Source organism: Calonectris borealis, chromosome 12 (assembly GCF_964195595.1).
Source record: "Calonectris borealis chromosome 12, bCalBor7.hap1.2, whole genome shotgun sequence".
Taxonomy (NCBI): Eukaryota; Metazoa; Chordata; class Aves; order Procellariiformes; family Procellariidae; genus Calonectris; species Calonectris borealis.
The window spans coordinates 5,030,634-5,056,896 of record NC_134323.1 but is presented as its reverse complement, the minus strand read 5'-3'; positions in this window follow the sequence as shown (position 1 = coordinate 5,056,896).

The following is a 26,263-nucleotide window of genomic DNA, read 5'->3' as shown; positions in this document are numbered from 1 at the left end:
AAGGTTTTATGCTGATAAAGATTACTGGGTTTACTTACATTTTAGAAACACTATTGTTCCATTAGATTCATAAACAATTGTTAGTCAAAGATCAAACAGAGATAATTGCTGTTTTTTTGCACTTTTGGAACACAGATGAGATGATTAGAAAAATCCAAGAAGATATGAAGCAATAACGAAGCTTCTCTTAAGCAACGTCAAACATATCTTTCTTGTTTAACAGCATTTTGTATCTCCATCAATAATCTCGCCAATGGTCATATAATTAACTATGCTAATAATGCTTCTTTTAGTCTTTTTATTGCTATTATTGCTGTGAACCTACTTACGAGCAATCCACTGTAATTAGTAATTAATCTGATGATTGTGTTGCCCTATGCAAATGTGAGATGGAGCATGTTGATTTAACCACACCAGCCTCCGTCTCCGCTCCACACGTTGCTGCTGCCATGTGCACCAAACTGGCGCGGCGCCGCCTGCAGCCCTCGCTGCCCGTGAGCCGCCTGGGCTGGGCTCTGCTGGCGCGGAGCTGCCTTCGTGGGGACGGGGACCGGGGTCGGAGCGGCCCGTGTGTCACCGTGTCCATCTTGCCTGGCTGCGGTCAGCCCCTTTGCTTTGAGAGCACCTCCCGGTGCCAATGCCGTCTTGCTGCACGCACAGTGAAGAGGAAAATGCAAGACTGGCTGACTGGGACAGCAAGTACTCCTGTGAAACACATCGTTGAGTATTAATATGGAAATATTTCTCCTCCAGTTTGGTGTTTCACATGGAAGCCATTTCTTTCTCACTTTCTAAACATTGCCTTTGATTCTCCTTTCTTTAAATCCCCAAATTATCCTCATCTATTCACTCTTGTTTACTCTGGCAATCTTGTAATGCTAGCATTTGCCAACATCCCACATCCCACTTTTTTTTTTTCTTAGCTTAGAATAGGAAACAAATGTGATAGTATTTATTGGCAAGTGGTGATGTTCTTGTGGCAATCATTGTGCTGAGCGCTAACAGAAAGGGAGAGGTGAAGAAAATTGAGAATTCCCCCTTGAAAGCAATCTCTTTTTTTTTTTTAATTATTGCTGGTGGCCTTTTAGTATTAGAACTGACACCACTTTTTTTTTGCAGGGGATACACAGTAATGGAAATGAAAATGTAAAATATCTTTTAAAGAGATATTACAAGCCATGACTTAAGCACCTGAGCCTTGGAAATCCAGTCTTACCTTGGCTTCATCTTTTTATTGTCGTTCCCTGTTGCAACAATGCAACATTGGGTACTGATCTCTCAGCCTCAACGCGTGTTGTAACTATTCTCCCTGTTTTATAGCACAGTTGAAGGTTCCTGAAATTCACTATTAGAAAAATGATGTGCTTGTGTGTCCCTGGCATAGTATTTATCCTTCTCTAAACAGGAGTTAGAACAGAGCATTCAGCAAGCAGATAAGGAAGCTGTCAAGAGCCCAGTACACTGTGAGGTGGCTCTAAGCCATTATAATGCAGGAAAGTGATATTAACCCAGTGAGTGGAAAAAGTAGCTTTTAATGTTTTGTAATCACATGTAAGTGTAAAAGCTGAAGGCACAAATCAGGTTTAGGGGAGATAGTGCTATTCAGAGCTAAAATGTGTACAAAAAGGCAAAAATATTTTTCCATCCACCACTTACAACATGGAGCCTAAACCTGCCTAATCCCTGCTCCACATAATCACCAAAAAATACCTGTCAAAAGTCTATCTATCTGTATAAAGCTGGAGATATTTGACACTTTGTAAGTGTTCCCGAATTATCTGTCTTAGCAACGTACACCTCTGCTGAGCTGTGCAAATACAGCAAAAGGTAGGGTTCTGGTGAAACCAGTATTTACACACTATCTCAGTGTTGGAAGTAATTAATCTTCAACTGTATGAGGCTCTTTGTGATGTAAAGCAAGTGCTGACACTTTTGTGTAAACATGAAGATTAGCATATTTACAAACTGGTAGATGTTACTTTGATCAGTGGCTGCTTGCACTGGAAAGGCATGCTGGCATGCGGGTTTGCTCTTCATGTGACAAAGACGTCTAATCCTTTTACACTATTCTCAGATCCATATTTAGAATTCTGACTTGTGTTTTCTATATCCACTTGAGCTCACTGTTTGGTTTGTTTAGCAGTGTTCATCCACTCACTCTTTATACTCACTAGTGACTCATTCCGGTTTGTTTTCTTTGCAAAGCAAGCAGTAAAATTCCAAAGTAGTAAATGACCTGGGTGAAAAACCCTTAAACTCCTCTCGATTTAATTACTAAAGCAAATTGGAACCACTTGCAGTCAGGCTTTTTGATGGCCCGTATAAAGATCTTCACTGTTTTCCTTCTTGCTTTTAAGTAAGTTAGTGTGAAAATTAGCCAACCCAGCTCCAGCCTACTGCTAATGCTGTTGCATCAAGATTTTTATTTCTGTGTACATTTACACTCATCTGGAAGACTTTGAAAGAGGCATCCTGGATGCTTGTTTTTGTTCATCGTAATTTAATGGTAAACTGTAAACAATACATAATTCATTTTAGTGCAAATTATAGCTTTACATACTGTAAACTGGTTAAGTGAAGGGATCTTGTGGTAACAAGATAATGACCGGAGCAGGTTAGAACAGGCTGGGTCTTATCTTTTAAGAAGGATGAAATAATGTTATGACATTGTCAGCATATTGTCTAACATGCTAGGATGCTAGCAGCTCATTACTTATGTGCAACCCATGTGCCTGAGTAAACGATTGCAAGATTGGCCCTTCTAGGTGTACATGCGTTGGCAAGACCGAACATGCCAGGCGACCGCAGAACACCAGGAGAGATGTGTAGTTGAGGTAGGCCCACCCACGCTCGCGGAGGAAAGCTGAGCCTGAATCTGTTCGATGGGTGGGGTACCACTGCTGTTCTCAACGCTGGTGCCTTCATTTGAATGCTGAAAGCAAATCTGCTCAGCCTAGCCGTGGTTGTCGGAGATGGGAGACACAAGTCTGCTTGGTCTTAGAAGCTTTCCTGCTTTCTTCTGGCAACCTGGAGCTTTGCCTCCATCCCCAGGCAGCCCTGTTAGCTTGTCAAAGATGAGGAAACTCCTTCTCACCAACCTACTGTCTTCTAGAAGGTGTGAGATTAAGCCCAGACTCTTTAGGCACTTGACCTGGCTCCTACCCACACACTAAAACCTCTGCTCTGATTTTAGGGCTCTGACTCAGTTTCCATTTGGCAACAGCTCCCAGTGATAAATGCATGATTTGGAGACACAGCTACCACCCAGCTGTTTGCCCTTATGGCACAACTGGAAAGACTACTTCAGCATTTTACGAGTGGTTTAAGCTAATATGTTGGTCTGTAAAGTTGAGATGCTGAGAGCATGCCCTTCCACCCTGCAGTACAGAGGTGTAACTGCTGCTGGAGGAGTGCAGCAGGCACCTGATGGTGGCAACAACTTCCATGAGATTGACTACAGCCCTCAGTGGCTGTTGTCTGCCTTGCCCAGAGCTGTAAGCTCTCCATGCAAAATAAAAAGAAAAATAAGTCTCAGCCATCTCTCTAGCACCTTTCAAATAGATCAGAATGATATATAATTTCATATACTAAAGGACCCCACCAGCTTTCCAGCCAACCAGGACATCCATGCTCACAAGGTTGGCCTGAGGCTCTTTGGTGGGATATTAGACATTTTACTCTGTTAAGAAACAGCTGTGAATAACGCATAAGAAAGGTGTATAATGATGCCTTGTGTCCTACATTCATTTTTCCAGGGCCAGTGTCCCAGGTGCACCACTGAGGGCAAAGTTAGCATTTTCCTCTTGAAATATTTCAGTCTGTAGCCTGCAGTCACACAAATTTAGAGAAAGTTCAGTTGCATGGAACTTCCACCTTCGTATCTAACCTATGAAAACTAAAGACAGGATCTATGTTTTGATTTCTTGTTAAGCAAAGTAAGCAGGTGAAGTGCTCGGAAAAGAAACTGATACACTTTTCTTGTGTTACTTGCAGACCATCACATGTATGTTAGATCTATTACTGATTAAAAGTCTTGTTCGACTGAGGATCAAAAAAGAAACCTCGACACCTCATTTAGCTCTTTTCATGACTGGATTAGCCTAAATAGAACAACTTGTCTATACGGGAACAGCACAGACACTTAATTTTTAAAATATTTTCCTATCTAGGCAGAGAAACTGTGAATAGAGAATATAAATAAGGAGGAGGAAAATATTTTATTTGATTGCGGTGATGAAAAATGAAAAAGTATTGGGTGAAATCTTGACCCCACCAAAGTCAATAGAAGTTTTTCCATGTTTTTCAGTGAAACCTACTGTATTTTCTACCGATATTTAAGGGGAAAAAACCCTCAACTTCTGCAGGTTATATTGTTACTTATTTAAAATGGAATAGCTGGTTGCACATTTATTAACTAAAATAGTGTATTAACTGAAACCTTCCTAAGTATATATTAAACTCTGTGGTTTACTAAAAGCTTTCAATATGTCTGGGTTGATTTTAACTTAATAAACAGATTAGAAGATACGTAGTTAATATGCTAAGTGAAATGGGATTTGGGTAGTTTTACTCTCAATGCCATTATTTGTGTCTTCATTTTTTCCACGTTGCAAGTGTTCAGCACTTCTGCAACTTAAATGCGCAAGCAGACGGCGAACACTTTGCAGCCAGTACTGGAATATAAGCCTGGATCCGTCAGGCTTTCAGTCTGATTCCCTCCTGTTTCTCCTGTGTGTTGCTAAATCAGGGCAGTGGAAGAGCCGTCTCCAAGTTGCCGAGCCTGTGCTGTCTTGCAGGCTGGCCCCAAACGTTAACATGACGACAAGTAAGCCAGGCAGGATTGGACCCTTGGGATTATAGCCTGACTAGGGGCTGAGAGCACGGAGGAAATTTCTACAAAGGCTGCAAAAAGGGAATAGAGTCTCAGGGCTACAGTGAAGCTGGGAAGCTGCAATAGTCCTGGATCACAGGATTTGGGACTGGCAACCTCATTATTCAGCTCTGTAAGACCCAGATCTCAACCATGAACACCGTATGATATTTTTAATGTTGTCCATGGCTGTATTGTTGTAGGCAGGACTGAACCTTTATGCTCTCACGAGTCTTCTTTTCTAAAACAGTTTTATGGGCATAAATAGATAAAAATCTTCCTTTTAGGAAAAACATGTATTTAGGAATTTTAGGATACTAATTTCATGTTGCCCTAGAGCATTTTCTGCAAATGTTAGCATGCACATACTATTTCTGGTGATTAAAGCAGAGTATTTTGACTTTAAAGTGGCATCTTCTGAATAAATCTGTCTCCAAATGATTTATGCATGCCATTAGGATTTAGTGCTGGTAGTTGTCCTGGGAAGCCTGATCTGGTCTTTCAAGAGTTGCCTTAGCTTTATCAGTCCATTTACATGTGGTCATATTTCAACCTCCAGGAGCTTTAAAATGTTTAGTACACAGAACACAAATTTAGGCCTGTGTTTGTTTTTATTGGTGGAACCTCTTTCCTTTCTTCAACACTCTCAAATGTTCCCTGCTTTAAGTAGAGTTATCTAAGGTAATCCACTCTTGCCCTTACCAGGGATATTCCACTTTGTTCATAAGCGCATAACATAACTCTAGTCCCCAGTGATTTCATTGTGAAATTAAAACCCAGACACTCATCCAGATGTCTTAGAAGATAAGGGCAGGCCTAATCCGTATGTCACAGAGGACTTGAGGAGCAGGAATTCACCTATACATCATCACGTTGTTATTAGCCTGGACCATGGCAAGCCCAACACAAACATTTTCCACAGGGCTTGCATTCAGGCTTGGCAGTGTTAAGAAAATACCCTCCAGCAATGTGTTATTTTAGGCTGAAACAAAAGTAGACATGAATGGCAAGAGGAACAGAGAAGTATTGTTTTTATTTTCAATGTGAACCCATAACTTGTGTTAAATGAAAATCTAACCAACTAAGATGTAAATACCGTCATGTTCAAATGAGCTATCGAATATCAACACATTTATTTTGTGATGGAGTACTGATGCTTGTCTTAGGCACTGTGGGAAGGGCAATTTAGATAGTAGAAGCCAAAAGCTTTATCTGATTAAAACTGATATGCTGATTGATTTGGCAGAGAGAAACCACTTCCATTGCAAAAAAGAAGGCAACAAAAACATTGTGTGTTTGTCATTAATGTGAACGGTGGCACTGAACTTAGAAACAAAATGTGGGCCTGTGAAAGAGGCAAATTTTGCCTCTATTTTTCACAGTTCTGCCACAGAAGTCACCCCCAAAGCTGCCATAATTATTTTGTAAAATCCATGGAAAATCCTTAGGGTAGGGACTAGAACCCACCTCTCCGGGAGGTGACCTAACCTGCACAGCCGCCCATTTCTGTCTGTTGCTGCCTTCGCTTTCTGCTTCTTCACCTTGCCCGGCAAGCACTCCCGAAAGTGAGTAGAGAGATGTTACAGGATAACGATGAGGCAGAGTTTGTGATTAAAGCATTAAACTGGGAGTTAGGACTGGTTTGGATTCAGCTCCTGCCTATGCCACAGACGTTCTGCGTGGCCATGGCACGCTTTGTTTTTGACGAAATTCATCCCTGTGCTGAGAGCCAGCTAGAGACTTGGATGCCATCTGATGCTGGAAGACAAACAAGGCTTACCCACTGGTTGAACATTATACAAGTATATTTAGAAAACTCTAATGGCATGTAAGCTTTGTGGTGTCCTTCAGCAGAGGGCTGAACCTCTTGTTTATAGTCAGTGCCTCAGTGCTCCCTCCTGCCAAGCAGGAAAACTGCAAGGTTAATCACAGCGTTTGTGAAATACTACTGTAATGTAAGGGACACATAAGTGTAGTCTATTAGAAGGAAAGCGTAGAGATTTCAAATGAGCTGCCCAGAGTTTATGCACTTACTGAATAGTCTGAGCCTCACAAGCATGAAAAAATGCCCTGGAAAAATCTTCAGAAACAAAGAATAAGCTTTATTACAAAGTCTGATGGTTGGTTTTGTTCTTTTTTTTTGGTTGTCTTTTTTTTTTTTTTTTAGTAATATGAATGTCAACTGTAAATTCATGCAAAGGTGTTTATGAAAATCAAGACTAAAAGAAAGAGATCCAGAAAAATGGCAGGACAGAGAAACTCTTTTTAAAATGGAATGTGGGTTTGATTTTTTTGTTTTGGGAAGCGATCCAGGTTACCCTAACAGAAAGCAGAGACACATTTCAGCTGGGGTCTCTTTGTGCACAATGCAATGGCAAAGCAGTTCAAGACCAGTTCATCTGTGTGAAAATATGACCCTGTATGAGTCTGGAGGTCAATGAAACCACTGTTGATCTGCTCAGGGCATGCTGGTCACTGCTTTGGGGTCACTTTGATTTATGTGCTTGGATTTTCCACTTCCAGAAGAATAAAATATGGGTGACTGTCTCTTAGTTGGCTCTCATTTGTTGTTGTAGGCATGCGTTTTTCTCAGAAATATGCACTATATGAAAAAGTCTGATAAATTTAATGTAAGGGTATAAAGTGACACTTTCATAGAAGATGAATGTATTCTCAGTCATAATTAGAAAACAACCCTGAAAACCATGGCTTCTTTCTGGTTTCTTTTAAGCCTTTCTTTTAATGTACGAGCTTGTCATCTCTCTCTGGTACTTAAATGTCTCCTTATTGTGGTTTGAGTGTTTCACAGTTTTTACAGATTTACTTTTAAGATGCTTATGTGAAGGACGGAATTAATGGTAACACCATTTAACGAATGGGACAGTTGAGGCAGACTCAGCGATAAGCTAGAAGAAATCTGTGGCAAACCAGAAAGTTAATAATTATTACTGCTCTAATTTCTCCTATCCAATTTCAAAAGCAAAATGAAGGGAAGCTTTAAATTTGCTTTCTTAGTGCAAAAATTACAACAGCTTCTCTGCTGAGACATCTTGGGACCGTTGCCATAGGTGGTCACAACTCCACAGAGAATTTGGGGCACGATCTTGAGTACGTCTTGAAGTTCGGCAGGGACTTCCAGGCCTTCATGGTTCCTCTGTGGACACCAGCTCTGGCTTCTTGAGCATTTCACTGGCAGGAATTGGTACCAAATACCTTCTTCCTGCTGTGCAGCTCAGCATGGTGAGAGAGGTGGAGATCCAGAGCTCTGCTGGAGGCATCAGGAGGCACAGCACACCCTGCTTTTGACACGAGGGAGATGGGATAAAACGTTGTCTCAACTGACACCAAAAAATTTATTCCTATGATCACTTCACATCATTAATTTCAGTGGAATTAACACAGAGGGCATCTGAGTAGATACATCTGGATTTTTTTTTTTTCTGGTTTTCTGCTGTATTGCAAACCTCAACACTTCTGGCTCCTGTGTCACTTGTTGTTCCATTGGTGAAAACAGTCTTTCCCTATAATAATTGCTATTCTAAGTACTTCTATCAATCAAGGCTCCTTAATTTGTCCTATAGGACTCTTTAACCCCTTCAAACTTTCAAAAAAATCTATCAGTGAAGGTCAATGCCACCTGCTTTGCATGTGACTGCTGAGAGCCAGCAGTTAGGAGCAGACACCTATGAGGATGTGTAGCTTGGAGCTCAAGAACCACTGCTCGCCCAGTGTATTGGAAAGTGTGTTTTTATTAATGCTGATGAAATTTTGCCTTGTTCTTTCTCTACCCTCTGATTAAGTACATTTAAAATATACCTGTGCCTTGACTTGTTTAATCTCGTAAGTGTTAGTTCAACTAATTTTGTGGCTACAAGGGAAAATATGTGTTATCTATGGACGATGGGAAGAACAGGGGTAAATACTGCAGAAGTGTAACATATTTCTTTGTTATTAATACCTTCCTTCAGACGAGCTATTTAGTCAGGGTTGTATCTGTAGAAGTGTTCAGAAGGCATGAATGAGTGGTTGAGAAAAGATGAAAAGTCATTTTGTTCAGATATATACACACCGATTTCACTGACACTTCCATTATTCAACCTAAATATCAGTTTAGAAACAGAATTTGAACATGAGCGAACAAACAACACATCTATGACTGTGCCATAACTTTACGATTGTACTTCCAGTACCATTTGTTAGGGAGTTGTACAAAACCCCAAAACATTGGCTTTCGTACAATCTACGAACAAAACATGGGGCTGAAGAGGCCACAATTATGAAATGTTCAACATGCTTCTCAGTTCTTGTTCCGTAGAATAACTGCTTCACAAGCCTTCTCCTTCAAGACATCCTTAAGGCTGTTTAATACCCTCTTAGTTGTCATTTCTGTCAGCACTCAGCACTGTGAAGAGTTGCTGAACTAAACCATATTAGCAGGTCTTTACAATTATTCGTAAATGTTGGGATACTGAGAAGATTATTGCACTGGTACATTGCCTTTGGTGCCTGAGGGGAGCACGAATTATATCTTATCTGCAGGAATAGCACTGAGGAGCCAGGCCGACTTATGAGATGCTGTGGTGCTCAACCCACTTCCAATCCCATCACTGGGATTGTCAGGGTACAATTTATATCAGCGAGCAGAATGGACATATCCTCCAACATTAGAGTTTCGCATGAATCTAATGCATGGGAAATGGATTTTTTTTCTTAAATGGATAAAAATATCTTCTCATCTGAAACCTTAAACTGATGACATTTCAGAATTCCATTTGGAGAGATGGAAAAACAGATGATCTGTGTTTTTTAAAACTCTTTCTGATAGCTGGTGCTTCTTGCCTATACAGTTTGTTGAAGTATTACTGACACAAAGCATTTCAAACTTTTGACTATATATCTGACTCCAGTAAGGTTTGCCTATAATTGTCTGTATTTAACTAAGGAAAACTACTGTTTTCTGAAACTTATTAGTCCAGGATTGTCAGGACTGGAACCTGGAAGTTAGGCTCCTAGAATTTCAAAGAAGTGGTCCAGTTTTCAAAAGCACTGAGCAACCTCTGCGTGCCATGGAAATTGTCTAGGGTTTAAAGCTCTGGGAAAAGGTCAGGCTGGTTGTTTTGTAACCTAAATTTAAGCTCCTACGTACTAAAAATGCCAAGGAAGAAATATCCCATATCATAAGCCAGTTCTTTAAAAAGAGACATACTTTTAACAACTGCTTAATTGAAAGCAAAGCTTATTTTCGATATGATAGGAACATATTTATGCTTGTGGTTATGCCGTCTGTGTAATTTCCAACTTAAAAGGATGTCAATTATTGCATAACTCTACTGGCCAGTGAGCCATTTATGCTGGCTCCTAAAGTAGAAAATCAGATTTGTTTTATTCTTTATAGCTATATACCTATTTATCTGTTGTCTGTCTGCTGCTGGGAGCTGCTGGCTTACCTTACAGATCTGGGGACAGGGAAGACTGACTGTCATGAAACAGTCTCAGCCCTTCTGTGCCAGGGCATTGCAACGGGAGGCTGCGGCGGGCTTCCATCTGACCGTAACGTGAGAAAGTCTCAATGCTGTGTGCGTTGCCTGTGATGGAGGCTTAAAACTAAGGGCATTATCTCACCAAAGAGCCTCAACGATAGAGGCTGCGCTTGAGACTGCAGCTCCTAATTAATTCCAGGCTGAGCGTGAAGGCTTCCTACCCGAAACGGGAGCGAGACCCTGCCTTGCTTCTGCTCGGGGTTTTGCCGTGGCGTTCGGTGAAGGTGGATTTCATCACTGGATGGTGTATCCTGACATGGGGGTGGGAGGGTGTGAGCTGAGCTGGAGCACTGAAACCGTGAGAAGGGCAGCATGGAGGATATCATGTGTGGTAGAGGGAGGGGGCACCTGGGAGGCGGTGGAGACAGAGAGAATCACTTCTCCATCCAAACGCTGCCTAAAAAGGGGTCCCTTGAGTGGCAAAAGTGTTTTAGTACGTGAGCTTCGATTTTATCTCTGTATTCTTCTTTATGCTTTATCGTGTGAAACATGGTAGAGGACGATGGTTTGTTCTCAGTTAGGATAATTACTGTTATGATTCAGAATCAGAGTATAATTCGGATTGGAAGGGTCCTCGGGAGATCCTGAGTCTTTTGGAGCAGAAAGGGACGTCAGGTTGCTCAGGGCTTGATCCAGCGGGGCCATGGAAACCTCCACAGATGGGGACTTCACAGCCTCTCGGAGGACCCCGTGCCCTGCCTGGATGGCCCCAGGGGAAAAGTTTCTTCCAGTGGCAGCCCTGGGAATAAGAGACAAGTCCTGAGGGGGCACGCTGGCCACGCTGTTCTCAGGCAGGGCTAACGCTTTCAAGTCCCTTTGCCTGTTTCCATCCGAGGGTCTCCCCTGTTCAGCTGATGCAGTTACTGCCACAAGGCAAGTACTGACTGTATGACCATAATTCTCAGAAAGAGTGTATGCCGTTCATTTTTCTCTTCCTTTTCATTAAATTGGTAATAAAGTCATTAAAATACCAGAATAAAATTTATGTTGGGGGGAGGCCCACAGGCATTGAGGTGCATTTTCAAAATCACACAAGCACAAGTTAACTTTCCATTTTCATGTCTTGCGCTCTGATTTCCCGGTGTGCTCGCTTCTGTGCTACGTTAGAACGGCTGCACTTAGAAATCACTGAACCCTTTTTTTTTAAAAAGAAATGGAATAGCACTGGCATCTCAACTGACATTTCCTCTCTCAATAAAAAACAGGTCTACTGTTTTAAGGGGTTTGAGTAAACTACTACAGGCCAATAATAGCTGCTCTCATTTTGTAACCAGGGAAAATTTCACTCATTGCAGCACTATGACCCCTGTGAAATCAATGATGCTGCACCAGTGTAGAAAAAAGTTTGTCCCAGTGATTTTAAAATGTCCAACACATGTCTCTGTGAAGGCTGGTGGCTGACCTGGCTAGCTTTCTGAAGCAAGTTTCTGTTGCTTCCTGGCTCTCTTCAGGAAAGGAACTGTAATAAACAGCGCTAGTTCCTGAAACTTGTTCAAAGGAAATATATAGACTGATGTGCATTAAAAAAAATTAGCATGTTTGTTTTTAAATGAAAGGCAGAGAGACCAAGGCTGCTAATCCTAATGTTCTGGCTGCTCTGCAGATTTTATTGCACAAGTTAAAGGTGTGTTTCTTTTCTCTTTGTGGTGCGGGTTGTGTTGGTAAGGAAACCAACACACAATTCACCCCAGGTGAAGTTACAAATGGGGCATGTTTATTCAGAAATGCTCTCCTTCCAAGCAGAATCTACTTGCCTGGCCTATATTTACCCATAAGAAACTTGCCCAAATTTTCTGAACCAGAGGGAGAAGCGTTACCCCAAGGCCAGGACTGAAAGGCACCAGCCGTCCCCTGACTGCACGCCGGGAGCGTGATTTTGCACGACTGGCCCAGGGCTGGCACTCGATCACGTTGGGTCATTTCTCGCCAGGTCTACAGGGTACGTCCAGCCACAGTGGCATGGCTTTCATGCCCTGTTTAGTTTTGCCTTGCAGAATTGTCGTTCAAGCTCTCTGTGTTTGATGTTTTCTACAAAATCCTCGGCTCCTAGAGTCGTGTGAGAAGCTTAGCTATTGCTAAAAGTTTTTAGGCTTCGTAGGGATAGAAAAAAGCTTCTAAGCATGAATTTCAAATGCAAACTTCACAAACAAATAAAATTAACCTTTACATTCATTAGGCTTTAACATCTCCTGGTTTTCTAGGGCATCATTTCTGACTTGTGACTATTTGAGGTTGGCAGCACTGCTGCTGACTCTTTGTGCATTCAGGCTGTATTTATGTTGCTTGGTTTGACATATTCCTGGGAGACTTCTTTCCACCCTCTGTGCATTTAGCTACAGCCTGGGCAAAGCAAGAGAATCTATTTTTCAATTCATGTTTTTTTCTTTCCTCTTACTTTAGTCTCAACCTTTCTCTCTTTTAGGATACTAATTTAGCTATTATTATGAAAAACACATTCGCTGCTGAGTATAATTATTGGTAATAAGTTGTACAAATCACTGGATAAGTGTATACAAATTTACACTGGATGGACTGGAGGGATATTTTGACAGTAGCAGGTAAAGTATTAGAAGGAAAATTAGAACATGCAATAATTTTGAATCTGCATGATATTTTGTGAATACTTACTTTGCACATACTTTTTTTTTAAGTTTTCTTCTGGTGTCACACATATGTTCCCTCCTCTTGAAAACAGAGGAGGAATTTAAAGCTTTCTGTGAATTTTAAAAACAAAAAAGTATTTATTTATATCCTGAAAGACCTTGGTTAGAGCTGTTATGGAAAGTAATGGGCGACTGAAGTTGACATCTGAAGGCCAGTGCTGTCAGATCCTACTAGATGGTCATCAGTTTTGTCAGAGGACACAATTTTACTGACTTCTACTTAAACTTTTCCTTTCTGATTAATACAAAGATGTGTACTGATTTCTGGATCTTGGCCAAAGACTCTGAAGTCTTGTAAATTATATTTTACAAGTTTTCTAAAAGAGAAAAGACAAGAACCCTTTTCTCCAATCAGGTAAATGTGTGACTACAGTAGTATTAGAAGGATCCTTGAAGCGTTTTCCTTCACATGCATAGAAGTCCCTGAAGTATAAGGCAAAGAACCACACCCGAGAAGATCTAAGGTAATTTTGTTGCTTGTGCTATGCTGGAATTTTTTTGTTTCACGAGTGTTTGTCTAATAGGGCATGGTTGAAATGGCCCTCTTAAAATCTACGGTTAAAACTTGAAATGACACAAGCCTGAATCACGCAAGCAAAAGGGCATTGCCTTGGGTTTATGTGCTTGAGTCTCTTGGCACAGGCAGACTACCCAGAAAATGGAGCTTTAATCAGTAGAAACGCTCCCAAATTCTACAGGTGTGTTGCTGTAGACCACACGTCTCCCTTCTTTCCTACCCAACAGTAGACCCATATTGGAATGTGTCCAGTGCTTTAATGAATTACAAACCTGTAAAATATTTCTTTCCCTCTGCCTGTGGTAACTGCTCTTTAACCTGGCAGTGAGACTGGGTACAGATAGGCACTTGAGACTGACTCACGGGGAAATACGTTGTGCGTGGAAACAGGGCTGTGCCGCGGCGCCGGTCCACTACACCTCGGCCACGTACCCGAATGCCGTGCCAAAGGATAGAGAGGACCTCCATGGCCACGCTTGACGCCAAGCACATGTGCAGGAGCTTCTTGCCAGAGCAGGTGGGCAAGAATAACCTCAGCCGGGAGCGGGGGAGCGGGCTCGGGGCAGGGTCAGGCAGGGAAAGGCATTCCCGGCGTTTCTGCTCCTGCGCTGCACGGGGAGAGCGGTGCCAAACAACACATGCGCCGTTGGCATCTCCGATTACTTCTGCTTCTGTAAGTCAGGAACCATTCCACCAAAGCCAATGGCACCTCATTAACGTTAAACTGATGTGAATAAAAGGCGACTGGGACATATATGTTTCCATACCTTTATACCACTGGGTCTGATTCTACTTTTGCACACAGCGGTTTGATATTGATACAGCTCCTCTGGCTTCCATGACATGAATCTGTGTTTAACCTGGGTCAGCAAGATCTCAATCAGCTTCATTTACTTCAAAAATGTGTGCCTGGAGCTGTTGGGAAAGGATGGGTCTGTAAAAGGAGAACAGAAGATGGGAGGGAAGAATAGGAAAGGGATCAAGAAACAGCTCAGGAATGGAGCTTTATATTTCTTGTCCTTGTTTTCCTACAGTTTGTTGTCTTTGTCAGTGAAAAATGAGAGAGGTGAAAGAAGGGAATGTCTCTTGAGTTAGTGGTTGTCTTCGGGCTGAGCGAAGCCCTGGGGTAGAAGCATGTTAGTCCTCCCTCCTTCCCTCATTTCAGCTGTTCTGTGTGTTGGAAAAAAAACCCTTCTTTTTTTCCAATACAAAATAGGAAAGAATTACAAGGAAATGGAGCAGATTATTTTTTCCAGTTTGCCTTAGGGTTTCCTGGAATTTTTGCTACTGTACATTTATTTAAAGTAACCCTATCTGTTTAAATACATGCTGATCTTTGGTTGCTCTGAGATCAGAATCAGCCCCGAAGAATGCCTTTTGCTTGCAGTCATTTTTGTATTGTCAGTTCTTCCTCCTCACCCCCCGCCACGCTGACCTCCGTGGTATCAGGTGACAGTAGGATAAACTGCAACATATGTGGTCCTGGGCAGAAAGCAAGTTATGATCCAAACCGATACAGGAATTGTGATCTGTTGTCAATCTCCTCAAGGATGACGAAGCAATCTGTTTCCAAATGAAGGTAGATGTAAGATAAATTCTTTGACTGCTGTTGTATTTTTCTTGGCATTAACCAGACGCTATTACTGTTTTGTGGCTTTGTCACCACCAATTATGAACTGAAATAACATCGTCTGCTGCAAAGTGTCGTGATCCAAAACTCCGATGCCTCTTCGCAGTGACACTGTGAATAAATAAAACCAACTCCAATGATTCATTAATACATGTTTAATAAGACTTCACAAAGTTATGTCAGGCACTTAGAGAGGATGTTTGGAAATAAAGGCTCAATCCTTCAGTGTCTAACCCAGGTGAACTGCCTCCTTAATTTTGCTGAAACAATACGTGCAGCTAAGGGTTTGCTAGAGCTCTGGAAAGTTTTTTGTTGTGCGCACATTTAAATATCCTGTGCAATTGTCATCATTACGTACCCGAAATGAAAACAAATCTTTCATAGTGAAACTTAGGACGTTATGCAATAAACTGAAATTTATTGTTTAATCCTCCAACCAAGCTATTGCACAGCAAATGGAATTAATTAAGATTTTTTGTTGGCTGTCTCAATTTTACAATAAACATATTTTTATTTGAGCAATGTGTGTATATAATGAAAATATTTAAAGGAAAAATAAATTATTCAAATGGAGCAGCTTTATTGTAAATCATACTGCAATTTTTTTTTTCTTAAATGTAATTTATATCAGTATCATTTGTTAGAACTGGTAAAATACTGAAAGCTTTTTAAAAAGGTAGAATGATTTACTTCTTTATTGTCTAGACTATATGTAAGCCATTGCTAATTAATACTGCCCTTTCTGATGGCTTTGCAATAGGCATAACTCAAACAAACCAATTATAAATGATTTTTCAATGTAAACTTTTAACAGCATAGCCTAAGGGCTTGCTCAACATAAAAGTACAATTTAGAAAACATAAGTTTTAACTAAGGTCAGGATATATCAGGCGATGATGGATGTACGTGTAAGAACATCTGACTGCGGAATGACAATGCTTTCTTCAAGACTAAGCAAAATGTTGGTGGCAGTGATAAGTAGAATGAAAAATAGCCTTGAATGAACTAGCCAGAAGGTTTGGGTTTGGGGTCTGGGTTGCTGGTTTGTTTGTTGTTGGGTTTTTTTTTTTTGTGTGTATGTGTGTTTGTGTTGCTTTGGTTTTCTTCAGAGTTTTGCAAATCAGAGTTCCAGGGATGCTGCAAACAGTATAGTCTGAGTTTTAGACCTATTTTCTACAGCAGCTCCATGAGAAAGTCAGACTTTTCAACATCATCTGCTGTCTTGGGTCTCAGGTAGAAGTTAGCCCCCTTTCTTTCTTTTCCTAGCTGCTAGAGCAGAGCCCCTCCGCCGTGGGACTGCGCCGCCTGCCCTCCTCCGCCTGCACGTGGTGCGGCACTGACTGCTGTTGGTGACACAGCTCGTCTGGCTTTAAGTTTCCAGCTACTGAATGGAAAACGTCATGGCCCTGCGATGTAAAGTCTGGGGAGAAGATCTCTGTTTGAATAGGAGGTGGTTGACTGCTCCATGCTGTCTTTAGGACTATTCATCCTTATTGTCTGTCTTTCAACAGCCTGAGCGAAGCTGGCACAAGCTCGCATCATGTGCTGTATCTAATTTGGTAGAAGCAGTCACGTGTTTGTATCAGATTTGTACGGCTGACTCATCTGGTATCAATTCTTGTGGAGCGAAGGCTCCATACCTGCAGACCCTCACGTGTTCCCAGAGCTCCTGCTCCCATCTTGTAACTCATTTATCACAGTTCTGCTGTAGCCCTGCTCCTCCGCCATCTCCCCAACTCACCCGACGCCTCTTCTCTAGCTCGGGAATGTCTTTTCCCAGACACACAAGTCACCTCATCCTGGACGCCGCAGTCCAGTAAGTCACACCAGCTTTGTAAACAATTCCTGAACCTCTCACTCTTTGCTGTAGACAGCATAAGAAATCAGAGGTTGTTGACCCATCCCTCCTTCTCCTTCGAGAAGTCCATAACTTCGCCTCCTTCCCATGTGGTGTCTCCTCAGCCTCTTGCAAAGAGGTTGGAGAAAATTGTTTCTTACCAAGCCACTTCCTTCTCTTCTCAGCCTGAAAACCGTTGTCCTGGTCAACAACACACCACCCGCTGTCGCTGCGCCTGGCTCCCCCACCCACAGGACGTAATGAAAGACAGCCAAAGACATAACCGGGGTTTCACAAAATGTGGATGGAAACCGTACGTTGGAGCTGGGTCACCAGGTTATCAGCCAAGCGCTGACTGAAGGTTTGTCATTTTGTTGAAGTAAAAACTAATTTTCCTGATGAAATAAAGGCTAATTAATTTTATTTTTAATAAAAACACTGCCACCTTCTATATTTATTAGAATTCCAACCTTATTGACCAAATAGTTTATGTATATAGTTGTTGGTGAAACCCAATGAATGCTACTGGGAAAAACAAAAAATTACAGCTTAGTTGAATTAGAAACATTTATAACTTCTGCTATCGTACTTATTTGTTCTCTCTTCTTGTGAGCGAAGTCGTTCCACTGATGCGGTCTCCCCTCTTTTTTCTTGTCATCTATAATTACGTTGAAGGGATTAATAATCATACATTTTATCCAGTGTCTCAGCTTGATGACAGGGCATTGTTTAATGAGAGCACAATCAGTGTCCTGGCTCTTTGGGAGAGCCAAGGCAGCGCTCACAGTGGAAATCATTGAAAATAAACATGTGGGAGCTTAAGCGCTCTTTAATAACTCCTTCTGCTTGTTTGGTTAGCAATTTTGATGATTTTTGTCTGTTGTGCCTGGCTCTGCCGCTCTAAAGGCACGGTTATTTATGGTGCCAGAAGAGGTTATGATCTCTTTATATAAACGAGGGGACAGAGGTAGAATATAGTAAATTCTGAGTCATAGTAAGTAAGTGTTTTAGTTTTGCAGCTCTAAGGCCGAAACCAAACATCCACGAACAAGAAGCATAGGGTGGATATTTTTCTCCCCAAGTTTTAAATCATTAAGAAATAACTTGATATCATTAGTATTAACGATTAGATCAAGAATTAGCCATTAGACTATAATAGAATTAGGATACTGATTAGGATACTGATGCGCCAAGTACCTAGAAAAGCTGTGGATTTGTTACGTAGGCACGTTTGTCCTGTCTGTAGCTTTTATTTCTACTTAGGTATTTAGATTATATTTGCTAATGGCAAGATGATGTTACAAAATGGCACTGCCCATGTGTTGGAAACAATTACTCGATTACTCTCAGAGGTGCCATGGGTTGATGTACTTGTACGGAGCCTGGGACCATATGTGCTTGATCTGAAACAAAGGGTTTAAAAAGGGCTCAGCTGGGTAAGACGCATACTGCTTGCAGCATTGCAGTCCTCGAGTGTTACGACTTTTGCAGTGCTCACGAAGTTTTTTAGCAAGCACTTGGCTGCCTTTTGTCCCCCAGCGGTGTCCTGGACCGCCTGCCCTGCCAGGCAACGTGGACAGTTTCCGCAGGACCTCTGGGCAGGGCTCAGCCTCACTGCAGCAGAGCGCACTAGCTCAAAACGCACTTTCCCTGTTCGCTCCCCGACAGAAATCTGCAGAAGCTTTGCTTTGTGGTGTGTGATGGCTGCGGCATTTCCAGCGCCGCGGCTCAGCTGGGGCAGGGCAGGGAGGGGAAGTGATAATCCCCTCCGTGCCAGCGTTTAGCACCTAGCTGGCAGTGCGCCCTGTGTGGGCGCAGGGGACAGAGCTACACTGCCCGGAAACTTTGCCATCAGTGAAGTGAAACATCACTATAAATTAGGAGAGAGCGTGAGAGTGCCTGTTGACTTGTACCCAGACAAATCCTTGGAGTTCGACCGATGCTCAGCGTACCAAGATTTGTCCTGGGTGCTGGTCCAAGGGCCTGCAGCTCCAGAAGGTACCACAGAATTGGTGCTTCAATACCCAGTGCCTCGTCGCACGGCCGTGGCACAGCGAGACGGCTCTCAGGGGCAGGACTAGGACTCCAGCCCCAGTCCCAACTCAGGCATTGAATACACCACTCGTGTCAACCTCCCCTTGGGTGGCATCCTCTCCTGTAAATGCATTGGCGAAGGACACTGCACAATGGTCCCCAGACCTTATCAACAAGGGAAGCAGTTTTCCCGCAGACCTTCCTCAGATAATCAGCACATTATCCGGCAGCCTGGAACGCACTCTGTCCTCTTGCATTATATGAGTGATTCAGATTTTTGCATAATATATTTAATTTGTAACTTATGTATGTGGTAATTTGAGAGACATTTGAGTAGGACATTTCCTTTTCTTGTTACTGCTAGTGCTTGAAATGATGAAAATTTATTCTTTCTCAAGTGGAGTACATGGGGAAGGGTAGCCAAGAGCTCAGGCTGTGGGCGGTGGGACCGCGGGGGCCAGCAGTATGTTCAACAAAACTATATATTAATGTGGAACACAAGGGAGGGATTTTTTTTTCCTTTTCTGCACCCACTTTAATTTTCAACGACAGAAGCCGCCTTTGAAAGACGAGAGTAGTATTTTTTGAACAGATTCCCTTTTCCCTTCAAAACTTTAATGTTACAGGTGGGTCAGTTTAGCTGGCTGTTTGACATGCTTCCACAGGGCCTGCTGGGGAGGGGGAATGGTCTGAGGTGAGTTTTGCTCCTGCCTCCCAGCAGGAGCAAAGGGCTCCTGCCCTCCTTACCCTCTTTGTTTTAGGGCAGTTTTTTACATACCATTATTTATAATTTCCCTAATATAATTTTTATTTATTATATTATATATTTTATTCATTGTCTAATTAAATTAATTAATCATTAGCTAAAATTACTATCTAATTTTATTTATTATATTCTCTATTATAATGTATATTATTTTGTATTTATAATTTTTTTTTCCCAGATGGTTGGAAACTGTCAAAATATGAAGAAATAACAAGAAACAAATATCTTGGGCACCCCACAGGAGTCATTAGTCCATCACTGACCTCCTGCTCTTTTAACAGGACGTGCTGATTCAAAGGTAGCCTAGAAGGGTTAGCCTAGATGTTGCTCCTCATGCCTACGCGCGCACACACACACACATTTGCGCGCACACACACGTGCATGTGCACATGCAGAAGCATAATGGTGCCCGAAGTCCAGAAAGCCCAACGATATCTGGAGGCTAGAACCAAGACCTAACCATCACCTACCCCCGCGCCATCCCTGTTGTGCAATGGTAGTTCATTACAACAACGTACTTTTAGTCTGCCAATACCAACCCACATCTCCTCAGGCCCTGCTGCCCTGACAACCTCTTGTCTTCCTCTCTACTTGGTCATCTGCGCTGGCTCGGTACTTTAACCCCACTTCTCGTCTGCTCCGCGGCAGTGGTACTTGCACAACATCTGCTCCGAGATGCCTTGCAAGGAAATGCCCTGAAAATCGCCGCGTGGTTTGCAGAATGAATTCCCTAATGACACTCTCATTAATAGTTCTTGCTGCCAAACGCTGTTTGCTTTTACTTTCAGAACTGTCTGCATTAATAACGAGTACCTCCACTTGGAAATTATTTACATGAAGTATTGTGCTGCCACAGACAGCAGCTCTGGACTGGGTGAGAGGGAGACCCTGCAATGAATTGATGGAGCAGCTCAGCTGCTGCGAACGCCGGGATATCCCGTCAGCAGTGCACCCCTGCCCAAGGGTGAGGCTGCGTGGCAAAGGGATCACGGCAGAGTTTCCCAGCAGCACTATTGCTTCCTTCCTGAAATCCAGGCACGTTAGGGGCTAAAGTCTCCAGGACAAGCTAAGTGCAAACCTATGCTATCAATGCATTTGGGTCCAGGAGGAGATCTAACAGGCTCTTCATCTTTGAGGAGACATATCTTTCTGGACATTACGCAGGGGGCACACATGGGGGGGACACGATGACACTAGGCAAGACCAGTAGCAATGACCAGCAAAAGCAAATGCCAGACAACAGTTGTCTCTGCAGGATGCTTCTACGGAGAGCTTCCATACGCTCCTGGCTGCCCTGCCTGAGACGATAAGTGCTCGAGTACTTCACAGCAAAAAAAGTCCTGGGAAAAGCAGAACTATTTCTTGTGATAAAGGCTGGCTGCACAGTTCGGGAAGATGAGCTTGTCAGGGATGCTGCTGCACTCAGGCTGAACCTGTGGGAAGTGTGCCTGTTCCTAATAAATGTTTTGTGTATTTATGTGGCAGTCATTGTGCTTTGCAAGGAGGGAGTAACAGAAATAATTAGTTAAGAGCGTGAGGTTTTTGGCACAGATTCCCTTTCTCAAGTAGCTGTGATGTTCGTATATAAGAAAAATTGATTTGGCATCTAGACAGGATTTCAGCATGCTCATGGTTATGGAAATCAGCTATGGGCATGGAGGAAATCTGTATATTGATTCATAAACTGACTTGATGACTTGTTCATGCTTTAATATTTTCATGGGCTTTTACCCAAAATAAAAATGTCAGTAGGTACCACTTGACTGTGCTACAGCACCATCTAAAATGGTGGGAAGAATGCAGGGAAGAAAAGGGATTTCCTATTAGACAGAAGCCTTTACTGTCTGTGCTAATTAATTTTTTCCTTAAAGAAGAGGTTTTTTGTCGTTGCCCTTGCTTATTGCATTAAAATGTGCACCTATATAACACCCAGAGAAAAATGGTTTCCTGTGAAAGACCCCCCAGTTTCATGGACGCTTTTTCTTTTGCAAGAGCTCAGGAAAGGCAGTCCCGCTTCCACTCACACAACAGCTAGAACTGCCATGACTGCGTGTATGTAATAGTATGAGAACAGCTTTACTTCGGTATTGTGTAGTAGGGCAAAAGCCAGCGTGACTTGCTGACTCTTTTTTTTGGTCAGACTGGTTAGGGGGTGTTTAGTCAGCATCAGCACCGATCCAAGACTGCCTCGCGAAAAACACCTTCTAATACACTGACTCCTCATGAACATGTTTCCCTGCAGGTTTAAAATCTTAATCCTTGAATAATACCTCTGCCTGCCTCGTGGTTTTCTTTGGAGACCTTCCAGCGCTGACCAGTCTTGACCCTATTTGACTTAAGGTATGTGGGCTTGAAATGGAGGCAGTATGGCTGCTGGCCATTATTAAAGTGAACGGAAACTATGTCATGTATAATTTCATCTAAGATCCAGTGTGATAACAATATGCGACCGAATACTGATCTCATTTGCAATAGTATGCTTCCGTTGTGACTTCAGAAGAAATCAATGGGTGTAATGTAAGATGAGTCACGATGCATACACGCTGCCATAGCAGAGCAGAATTTTCTCCATAAATAATGTCTCTTTTGGCAAGACACAGGGAAAAAAGCCTGAAAATCTATACTATATTGAACTGCACAGTTCAGGAAAGAGGCCTTATACATATCAGTACATTTTTGAACATGTAAGTTGTTCCTTGTGGACTAAATCTTCCCTTAAGACAGTTGGTTACTCATTTTCACAAAATTTCTGCAAGGCTTTTCCATGATTGGGGTGTAGGATTAAAAGATCTCTGGGGCCTTGTTTGAAACTACTGTGTTTGGACACCACCTTACATACTGAAAGCACTCACAGAGAAACCAGGGAGATGTCTTATGATGTCTCAAGGTGGACTGCTAGAAACATGGAGAAATTTTCATGTCCTCAGGAAGAGAAAAGAAGGCCATTTTGTCACTTGGTGGTTGGCTTCTTGCTGCTTATTAAATAGTCTGCCAAACTTGTGGCTAACGAGTGATTTAAATGTAGTTTGAAGGCAGCTTTTGTTTCCTTGAACCGCTATTTTAAGAAAGATCCCTTAAAATTAATTGACTGATGAACTGTATAATTGATGCTGTCTACGCAGTGTGCACCAGCCAAAACGGATGGGTAGCGAGAGCACTGGCATCTTGGTAGAGGCTGCGCTGAACCCTTCAGAGAACCTCTGTTTGCCCTCCCTTTATGCTCTTGGGTAGGAGAGGGCATGTTTAGTTTTCTGCTTACTCTATTCCCTTTTGTACTTGTTCATTTGCTAGGTGCATAAAGGAGAGGAGGTCACTTGTGCACATGGGATAAAGAGGTATTATGAATTCTAAAGTGTTTGCTTTATTGGGAAAAGCACAGCAAGCAGGAGAGCGCAGGAACATAATGTGTGAATTTTTAATGAATGCTGTGCCAAGTGTTTGCGCATTTTTTTTTCCTACCTGTAGCAGCTTTATTCATTTGGGAGAGTACTGTGTACAAGATATTCTTTAGTAGTATGCTGGCTGCTGTTTAGTTTTAATAAATTAAATCCTTTATATCAATGTAATATTCTTTAGACAAGCACTTCCAAGACAGATTAGAAATGAACTTAAGGGGATTAAAAGCTTCTCTTGCTAAAAACAATGTTTCAGATGGGAAATCCACTTATTTATGTCACTTTCAGTGGACTACATTTGTCTTTAGTATGTTGCTACTGCTAAAGAAAGCAGTGCTTTGCCCATGACTGCAGCCTTTCTGCTCTGCTTTACATACACGGCAATGTTTATTTTCTTCAGTACAGTAAGTCACTTTGGGAAAGATTGATGGCTTCCCATAAAACTGTGAGCAACCATTTTCTTTCTTATTTAGAGAAAACAAAAGATTTAATGGATCTGGTGTTCTAAATAGCATCAGTCTCTTTGTAAAATAGGAAACTCTTCGAATGGAAGGTATAAGCAGACAGAAAAATCCGCTTTGATTTTCCCCTCGCTGCGTTGCAGCAGGCTGAAAACAATTGGAAGGTTCTCGTTATCTGTGAAATCCTGGACATCTTGGGAGCAGCCTGGTTTGGCTGGTGTCAGCTCAGGTCTGCGCAGCAGACCGAGGGGGAGGCACTAGCTCACAAGCTGTTTCCTCTAACTCGTACCAGGTTATCTCTTTCTGTATTAACGCTTGTCCTAGTATATGGTTCAATGGTGCGTCAATCCCAGTCGTCGGGTCTCTGGTGCCAACCCAAAATCTCGTGAACACACCGTACAGAGCTCTGATTTGGTATACCACCACCCTGCAGGTATAACAAATTGTTGTTGGGCAGTCTGTATGCGAGATCAGGTGCTGTCTGTCCCTGCCGCACTAGCTGTCTACTGCTCCATCAGTAGACATCAAGCCAGCATAAACGGAGTGCTTTGGTCAACCCGGCAAAGCTGCAGCCTCTCCAGAGCCTCGTCACGTTTGTCCTGCTGGATGTCTGGTCATGCACAGATGGCTATGAACATTAACAGGACACCTTTCAGTCCTAGGCTCTGTTAGGAGCTTCTCATTAATCACCAACCAAGTCACACGATACCGACCTGGAAATGGCTGGCTGCCCCCTGATGCTCTCACACTGTGAAATCTCAACACGGCAGGATCCCCCCCGTATAATAAATGAGGAGGTTCTCAGGGGAATGAACAATGAGAAGGTTGAATATTCTGAGTGTTCTGACAATTTTAAGACCATATTTCAGCCCCATAAGAGACAATCCAACACACTAACTTTACTAGTATCCGTGTTTGGCAATCTGAACTCTCCATTCATCTCCCAGACTACAAAAATGCACAGTTTTGGAGTTTACTCCCCACAGCTGTTGAATGCAACGAGGTCAGAGAAGGTACTAGGACATGGCTGATCTCCCTAAAGGGTGAAAGAAGGAAGACCTCCTCTTGAGGGTCCTCACAAAGCATCTGGGAAGGGAAGGAGACTGGGGAGCCTTTGAGGACAATTTGTTTTTATCTTTTCTTAAGTGAGTTAAATTTGGTCTACAGTGAGGACAGAAGAAATGACCAGAGTAAAATGAAAACTGGAAGGAATATGAGAAATTGTTTTAATTGAAACGAGGCCTTTTAGTCTATTTATTGTTGCCTTTTGTACGCGAGACCATGAAACTAGAGTGCTTGCTCCTTACATGACAGCACCAAGAGCTCAGCTATAGTTTGCGGATCTGTTATTATTCAATTGCATTGCAGATAACTTGGGCAGAGGAAGAGGTTCAACCCCACAGCACATAAAGTTTGTCTTGGTAACTGTGTCCCTGACACAGTGCTGGATTTTATTATCATTACTTAAACAGTTTCAGAATAATTTCTATTCCATCATGTTTCATTATACAGTAAAGTATTATTTATTTAAATCGTTGGCAAAAAGTAATTTATTTCCCGCTACCTGGTTAAAACAAGATAATTTCCCTTAATGCTTTCGGGCCATGGATACTCTAGGATCCACCGTCCAGCTTCGGTCAGTCTTCAATCACTCTTAGTGTCCCCTTTCCATGCCCAGAAGCTGATGCTCAGATCGAATCGTAGTGCATCTGATCAAGCAAGGGATACATTTTCAAAGCAATGCTCAAGGATGGAGTTGCACGACTCCACTGGTATTCAGAAGGCCCCTACAGTGAGGCTTTGTATTAACCTTGTATTCCTAGGATTGTGTAAGAATAGGCTGGTAAGCAGAAATTAAACCACCATCTTTATTTTTAATTATTTTGTTCTGGTTTGTTTTCTAAAGCCAGATTTCACGCCTTTCCCCAAAACCCACATTTTTTGCTAGTCATAGATCAGACTTCTAAATCCTTATATATTGCGCATGATAACAAGAGCTGACTGAAATTTCACCACTAGTTTTAGAGCGGAGAGAGTAGATTCATTTTCTGCAGAATAATGATGGGCTCTTCGGTCAGTGTAGCCACTATGTGTGCACTGGTTGTAACACCTGGGCATAAAACTTATATACATTGCTATATGGCGTATCTGAAAAAGAAAAAACCTTATCATTCAAGAAAAAAAAAACATAATTAGGATCAGGGCTGGAATTTCACTGGGAAATGTGGTGTAAAAATGCTTCTCATTTTAAATTAAGCTTTCAATGGCAAGTGCTTGCCTTTCAGCAACTCTTCTGAAACTCTTTTAATTGAAGTTCCATGAAAATCTGGGGAGTTCAGCTCAAGTTCACCTCCCAAACCCATCCTGATTTCATTAAAGATCTGATCTTTCTTTATTTGCCAATAAAATATATATATGTGTGTGTGTGTGTATAAATCAGTATCTGCTATATAACTGTATTTTTTTTTTTTTATTAAAGGAACAGTTTCCCTTTTCTTTATGAAAGATGAACTCAGGTCTGTGCATGCAATGAGAGATAGAAGGAACAAT